Below are 8,815 nucleotides of genomic sequence, written 5' to 3' on the forward strand. Positions count from 1 at the left end.
AAATATCTTTTTCCACCTCCTTACTTTCAATTGATGCGTGTCCTTTGCTCTAAAGTGGGTGTCTTGTAACAGCATATTATAAGCTCTTGCTTTTTATCCAATATGCCACTCTGTCTTTTGATTGGAGCACTTAGTCCATTAATATTTAAGGTAATCATTGATAGATATATATTTATTGCCATTTTAAATGTTGTTTTCCTATTGACTTTATATTTCTTCTTTATCCCTTTTCTTTTCCCTTTTTTGGTTTGATGATTTTCTTTTGTATTATGCTTATGTTCTCTTCTTTTTGGTTTTTGTGAATCTACTGTATGTTTTTGATTTGTGGTTACCCTGTTATTCAAGTATATTAACCCTCTATGCTTCCCGTACCTGGATATCTGTTTCCTTTGTTAGGTTTGGGAAGTTATCAGTCATAATTTCTTCAAATACATTTTCAATCCCTTTTCTCTTTCTTCTCCTTCTGGGATCCCTATTATGTATAGATTGGCACGCTTTATGTTATTCCATAGGTCTCCTATATTGCTTTCATTTGGCTTTCTATCTGCTGTTCTGATCGGGTGATTTCCATTATTCTATCTTTCAGATCATTTATCCATTCTTCTGCATTTTTCATTCTGCTATTCATTGCCTTTAGCTCAGCTTTCATATCGGCAAATAAGTTCCCTAATTTTTCTTGGTTTCTTTTTATAGTTTCTAGTTCCTTTTTATAGCAATCAGCATTTCTATCAATAGTCATTTGCAATTCCTTCAGTATTTTCATTATCTCTTTTTTCAAAGTCAGTGTCTATTAGACTGAAGAGGTCTATTACATTGTTCTTTCAGGGAAATTCTCTTGATCTTTTCATTAGGAGTGGTTCCTCTGCTTCTTCATTTTACTTATGTCTCTTGCTCCATAAGTTTAGGAGAAACAATTATATACTGTGGTCTTGGAGGGCTATTTTTATGTGGGAGTATCCTTGTGTAGCCTGCGTGGATTTAATATTTTTTGGTGCGAGGGCTGTTTTTAGTGTGGCTGGCTGCCACCTCTTTTCTCGGTGTATGCTGGCCATTATCCCCTTGATAGGAGGTGTGACTAGTGTTGCGGTGACCAGAGCCTGCACTGGACATTGAGCGGGGCCTCCTCTTTGCTGTGTGGTTGTCATGGGCCAGGTCTCTTCCCTAGCTATTGGGATAGAGGCCCCCAGATCCATTTCTGAGCCATGTTTCCGAGCTGTCGTGTGAGGTAGGTGGGACTGGAGCTCTCCCATTGGGAGAGGAGCCACTGAGTATTCCTCCACCATAGATGTTGACCAGTGAATGTGCTCTGTTGTGTCACCTGTCACCCGTTGTGTAGGCTCACAAAGTACACTGTCGTTGGCACTGCCTTGGCCAGGTCTCAACCTTGGGAGCGCCAGCAATTGGCCCTGGTATCTATCAGGTATTGTTTTTACAAGGCAACCAGTGCAGATCCACTGAAATCAGGCCCGAGGACTGCAGTAGGCATGCCCCTGGACCCGCTATGAGTGCTACGGAGCCAGCTCATACCCTGGCCCAGCCCAGGCCCCATGTGCAGGTGCCCACAAAGCCCGCAGCTGCTAAGCCAGAACCATCCCAGCCACAGGAGCACCCGTTGTCCACTCAGATGTCTTGCAGACGCTGAATTTACAAAGCCGGCAGTGGAGGTGTAAATCCGTGGCTTGTGCAGCCAGGGGGAGAGATTTCATTCAGCCTTGCTGCCTAAGCTGCCCAGGCCCTGGGACTCAGCTGTGGTTTCAGCCCTGTCTCTGCGTGTGGGCAACCTGGTGGCATCTGCTCCCAGAGCCTACCGGGGCAGCGGCTGGGGCATGGGAGGCCACCGAGGTGGGAGGCCCCGAGGTGGCAGCTGGGGCACAGAAGCCTGCTGAGCTGGCGGCTGGGATGCGCTCTCCCTGAGCCCCTGTAGGCAGGGAGTGGTGCGTGGAGAAAAAAGCTACCAAGGCAGCACCACCCCTCCCTTTGTGGGCCACTTAACAATGGCGTTTCACTTCTGTGGTGGCCTGGGTTTCTTTCACAAACAATCCCCGTTGCGGCTGTAGCACGCTCCAGCTCCTTCAAGCTGTCTCCATGCAGCCAACAGCACTCCTCTCCCGGGGTCTGTCCTCTAAACGCCGAGTTTTGGCTCCCAGCCCCACCCATAACAGCAGACTCATGTCTCAGGCCACGATGAGCAGGGTGGTGGCACAAATGTCTGTGTAAGTCTCTCTCTGTTCTGCCTGCCACCAACCAGTTGTGGTGCTCTCCTCTGAGCCTCTGAAGCTCACTTTCTGTCACAGCTGGTCTCCCTGCCAGTGAGGCAGCTCCCTACAGTGTGCGGGAACGTTTCCTCTTTTTCAGCTCCCTCCCAAGGCCACGGGTCCCATCCCACTTCCTCTTTTTTTTTTTTCCTCTCATCCTACCTGGTTACATGGAGATCTTTCTTGTCCTTTCAGGTTTTTGAGGTCTTCTGCTAGTGTTCAGCAGGTGTTCTGTGAGAACTGTTCCATTTGTAGATGTATTTGTGGGAGGAGGTGAGATCCAAATCCTTCTACTCCGCCATCTTGATGTAAATGGATTAAATGCTCCAGCCAAAAAATACAGACTGGCTGAATGGATACAAAAACAAGACCTGTATGTATGCTGTCTACAAGAGACCCACTTCAGACTTAGGGACACATACAGACTGAAAGTGAGGGGATGGAAAAAGATATTCCCAGCAAAAGGAAATCAAAAGAAAGCTGGAGTAGCAATATTCATATCAGACAAAATAGACTTTAAAATAAAGACTGTTACAAGAGACAAGGAAGGACACTACATAATGATCAGGGGATAAACCCAGGAAGAAGATATAACAATTGTAAATATATATGCACCCAACATAGGAGCACCTCAATACATGAGGCAAATGCTAACAGCCATAAAAGGGGAAATCGACAGTAACATAATTATAGTGGAGGATTTTAACACCCCACTTACACCAATGGACAGATAATCCAGACAGAAAATAAATAAGGAAACACAAGCCTTAAATGACACCTTAAATCAGATAGACTTAATTGATATTTATAGGACATTCCATCCAAAAGCAGCAGAATACACTTTCTTCTCAAGTGCACACAGAACATTCTCCAAGATAGATCACATCTTAGGTTATAAATAAAACCTTGGTAAATTTAAGAAAATTGAAATCGTACCAAGCATCTTTTCTGACCACAGCGCTATGAGATTAGAAATCAATTACAGAAAAAAAAAACACCTGTAAAAAACACAAACACATGGAGGCTAAATAAATATGCTACTAAGTAACCAATGGACCACTGAAGAAATCAAAGTGGAAATCAAAAAATACCTAGAAACAATTGACAATGAAAACACGACAACCCAAAACCTGTGGGATGCAGCAAAAGCAGTTCTAAGAAGGAAGTATATAGCAATACAATCCCACCTCAAGAAACAAGAAAAATCTCAAATAAACAATCTAACCTTACACCTAAAGAAACTAACCTTACACCTAAAGAAACTAGAAAAAGAAGAACAAAGTTAGTAGAATTTTATAAATTTTTATAACTTTATAAAAAAACAAAACAAACCCAAAGTTAGTAGAAGGAAAGAAATCATAAAGATCAGAGCAGAAATAAATGAAATAGAAACAAAGAAAACAATAGCAAAGATCAACGAAACTAAAAGCTGGTTCTCTGAGAAGATAAACAAAATTGATAAACCTTTAGCCAGACTCATCAAGAAAAAAAGGGAGAGGGCTCAAATTAATAAAATTAAAAGTGAAAAAGGAGAAGTTACAATGGACACAGAAATACAAAGAATCATAAAAGACTACTACAAGCAACTATATGCCAATAAAATGGACAACCTGGAAGAAATGGACACATTCTTAGAAAGGTACAATCTTCCAAGACTGAACCAGGAAGAAATAGAAAATATAAACAGACCAATCACAAGTACTAAAATTGAAATGGTGATTAAAAAACTTCCAACAAACAAAAGTCCAGGACCAGATGGCTTCACAGGCGAATTCTATCAAACATTTAGAGAAAACACCTATTCTTTTGAAACTGTTTCAAAAAAATTGCAGCGGAAGGAACACTCCCAAACTCATTCTATGTGGCCATAATTATCCTGAAACCAAAACCAGACAGATACTGCAAAAAAAAGAAAACTATAGGCCAATATCACTGATGAACATATGATCCGGAAATCCCACTCCTGGGCATACATCCAGAGAAAACCATAATTCGAAAAGATACATGCACCCCAATGTTCACTGCAGCACTATTTACAATAGCCAAGACATGGAAGCAACCTAAATGTCTATCAACGGAGGAATGGATAAAGAAGATGTAGTACAGGGACTTCCCTGGTGGCTCAGTGATTAAGAATCCGCCTGCCAATGTAAGGGACATGGGTTCAAGCCCCGGTCCAGGATGATCCCACATGCCGCAGAGCAACTAAGCCTGTGCACCACAACTACTGAGCCTGCGCTCTAGAGCCTGCAAGCCACAACTACTGACACCTGCGCACCTAGAGCCCATGCTCCACAACAGGAGAAGCCACCGCAACGAGAAGCCCACACACCGCAACAAAGAGTAGTCCCTGCTCGCTGCAATTAGAGAAAGCCCTCATGCAGCAACGAAGACCAAATGCAGCCAAAAATAAACAAATAAATAAATTTACTTTAAAAAAAAAAGGTGTGGTACATATATACAATGGAATATTACTCAGCCATAAAAAAGAATGAAATAATGCCATTTGCAGCAACATGGATGGACTAGATTAGATTATCATACTAAATAAAGTAAGTCAAAAAGAGAAAGACAAATTCCATATGATATCACCTATACGTGGAATCTAAAAATGACACGAATAAACATATCTATGAAACAGAAGCAGAATCACAGACATAGAGAACAGACTTTCTCTATGTGGTTGTCAAGGGGGAAGGCAGTTTGGGGAGGGAAGGATTGGGAGTTCGGACTTAGCAGATGCAAACTAGTATTTATAGGATGGATAAACAACAAGGTCCTACTGTACAGCACAGGGAACTATATTCAATATCTTGTGATAAACAGTAATGGAAAAGAATATGAAAAAGTATATACTTATGTATAACGGAATCACTTTGCTGTACAGCAGAAATTAACACAACATTTAAGTCAACTATACTTCAATAAAATATAAAAAAATTTTGAGGAGGACAAATTCATTCCATAACAGCTTTCTACTTAGTAGCTATCAACTTGGGGGAAATTCACCGTGAGGAGCCTTAATTTCCTTTCCTTATTCCTACCTTGAAGGTTTATACATCGGTGTCCAGCACAGGACCTATACACAATGGACCTGAACAAAAATTCCCTTCCCTCTTTCCTGCAGGGACTCATCAAATCACAGCGTTTCTGAGGACCACCTACTCTTTCCCAGTACCCTGTGTGAAATGTGAATTATAAAGGCATGGATTTATAAAACCCGCAGGGAAACCCAAAGGGAAAGGGGTGGATTACAGAGATTTAGTGAAGGGAGATTTAACAGAATTAGGAGCTACTTGAATAAGAGACAACCCTTCAGGAAATGGGCTGAGTTTCAACCTGGGTTACCCTGATCAAGACTGAAATTCCATAGATCTTGTTTGATCAGCTTTAGTCATGTGCCTACCATTTGTCCAAAGGGTGATGGAGACAGCTTGACAGAAAGTCTCACCAAGACTATATCTAATGGGAAAGAGAGTTCCTACCAAAAGAAGAGAAAAGGATACCAGACAGAAAAGAATGTACCTGTGTGTATTTAAGTTTACTTATTTATGCTTAGGTTTTATTTGTTACATAAGTAGTCATTTGGTCTCTCCCATCAGAAAGCAAACCCCTTAAAGACAGTCTTTGTCTGCACTTGGACAAATGTGTGTGTTGCTTCTTTTGAGGCTTCACAGTTTTATAGTTGGTCGGTAAATGCTCCCTCGGAGAATACCCACAGTTTCATAATGTAAAATTGGGCTCATTTTGAAACAGGAATTCTAAATAATAGTCACAGACAAGTACTGCCACAGTCATGCTGCTTAACAAACACCCAAAATTAAGTGGCTTAAAAGAATAAGCATTGATTTAGCTCACAAGTCTACAGTCAACTGGTCAACTCCTCTGTGCTCAGCTGACCTCGGCTTGGCTCACTCATTCATCAGCAGTCAACTGGCAGGTCAGCTGGGAACCAGTTGCTCTAGGATGGCCTCAGCCTAGATGACCTGTCTCTGCTCCTTGTGATTGTTTATCATCTGGCAGGATACCCTGGGTTTGTTGTCACAGTGAATGCCGAATGCTAAGAGACAGTGCATATGTGTACAGGCCTCAAGAGACCTAGTTTCAGAACTGGCATACCATCACTTCCACCACATTCGTTGGCCAAAGCAAGTTACAAAGCCAGTCACATTCAGCGGGTAGGAGGACCAGGCTAACTGCAAACCATGCTGCCAAGGATGGGAGTCCAGGGAGGGGTGGAAGATTGGCACCTTTACAATTAACCTACCATATCACCTTAAGAACTTTAACATTTCATATTCTATCAACTAAAAGGACTACGCTGTATTGCATTTTCTTTATCTCTATGGTAACCATTACCCTAGCTACTACCTATAATCTGTGTTAATATTTGTATGTAAATGAGCTTTTATTTAGAACTTCTGAGCCTTCTCTGTCATTCATTTATCTAAGCTGCCCTATTTTTACATTAACAGATCAATGAACCCTTTTATGCCCTTGTCCTATTTCCTTCTGAATCCATCACCGTTACAAGGCTCATTCAATTTTGATCTGTCTAAAGATCCAAAGGTGGAAAATGACATTAACTTTGTATAGTTACATTGTATAGTTAAAGGAACTACTATATGATGCTCAAGAACATTCTTATTAACATAGTCTATCTTATTTTTCCAAGTTACATTATATTTCATATTTGAAAGCTATTTTAAGCTATGTTAGCCTGATAGAAAATTCTGTATTTCTTATTTATCTAATACTGCTAAATTCTAATTAATGCCATCTTGTACTTTTAAAGCTAAGCGAACTGCAAGAGAAGCACTGAGTTTTAAAACACCCCCTCATACACACACAAGCACACACACACAGAAAATCATAATGAATTAGAATGAGCCTGGGAGTAGATATCAGAAGATCTGGTTTCTCCCTGGAGCTCTGCCACTAACTTTCTGTAATGACCTTGGGCAGGTCACAGAACCTCTTAATTTCCTTATTTTATATTCGGGAGTTGGACTTTGAAAGACTCATGAACCAAATCTACTCACTTGGGCAATTTACCTTTATACCATGAAGCTTGAACTCATCGGCCTTTCATTCTATAGCTTCTATAGATCACTTATATACAAATCAGGTTTACTGTTATCACTTTTAAATTACTTTAATTGGTTATTTATCACCAGGATAACTCAATCAATACAGAAGTGAATGAAGTTTAAAAAAAAGTATGATACCAAATGTAAAGTAGCTAGTGGGAAGCAGCCACATAGCACAGGGAGATCAGCTAAGTGCTTTGTGACCAACTAGAGGGGTGGGATAGGGAGGGTGGGAGGGAGACGCAAGACGGAGAGGATATGGGGATATATGTATATGTATAGCTGATTCATTCTGTTATACAGCAGAAACTAACACACCATTATAAAGCAATTATACTCCAATAAAGATGCCAAAAAAAAAAAAGTATGAGTCTCTCATCTCCCTATTCCTATTCTGGGAATGATGCATCACATATATTTATAACCAGTACAGCAAGAGCACAAACAAATCAGAACAGACGACAGTTGTGAATGTCCAGCACAGCTGGATTGGTGTGGACTGTCTGGATGCCTGCACTGTCTCCTCCCTCAGGTAACGTGTTGGCTCCCCGGCATATAAATGCAAACACACATTTCTATACCCACACATGGACACATAAATGGATAGAAAATACACACGTTTCTCATTTTTCTTTTTCTAAGTAAAATATGACAACATAATGATCATACAGCTCGAATACTCCAATTCATTGTGGATGTCTTTAATATCAGCATTTATAGATCCAGTTGAATCCATAGATTTATTTTAGTATCTGAACAGTATTCCAGAGTTTAGCTAACCATCTCCTGCTGGTAACAGTTAGGTCATCTTCAATTAATACTTTTACAGTTGTTGTGGAAAGTAAGGCAACGGGATTGGAAATTAAGAATTATGAACTATTGTTTGAAAGAACTGCATTTCAGAAAGTGAGGAGGGCACCTGCCCAAAGGAGGCAAAAATATGCATTGTTGTTATGCATTAAAACCTAAAACTCTCTTCAAGAAATGCCTGGTGATTAGCAACAGGTGAGAAGAGGCCTCATACGTCAAGCAGAGACCAGGTATTCACAGAAGAGGAGAGGTAACACATTGTAGTTATAAACACAGTTAAAAAGTCTCATTGAAAAGAATGTGGAAAACAGAAATACATCTGAAAGAGATCCTACGGTTTATTTAGTAAAATATTAAGGATCTATTATTTTTGTAAAGGTTTTAGTTTTCCTAACTAGTGATATGAGACACCTTCTTATTGTAGACAGCCATGTCTTCCTCATTCTCAAAGTTGGCTACACTGAACACATTTGTATCCTTGTGCCCTTATGCAGAATTGATTCTTAGGGGCCTGGAGCTAGTTGTTCAGTGACTGTCCCAAGCACAGCATTGGTTGGGTCAGGCAAGGCAAGTGAAATTAATCTCTGGTGCACTCACCACCCTCACTGGCTCTCACAGTGGTCCTCCTTCTCTCCATGCCTCCTGCTCAGGGCCTTTGTG

Source organism: Phocoena phocoena, chromosome 15, assembly GCF_963924675.1.
Source record: "Phocoena phocoena chromosome 15, mPhoPho1.1, whole genome shotgun sequence".
Lineage (NCBI taxonomy): Eukaryota > Metazoa > Chordata > Mammalia > Artiodactyla > Phocoenidae > Phocoena > Phocoena phocoena.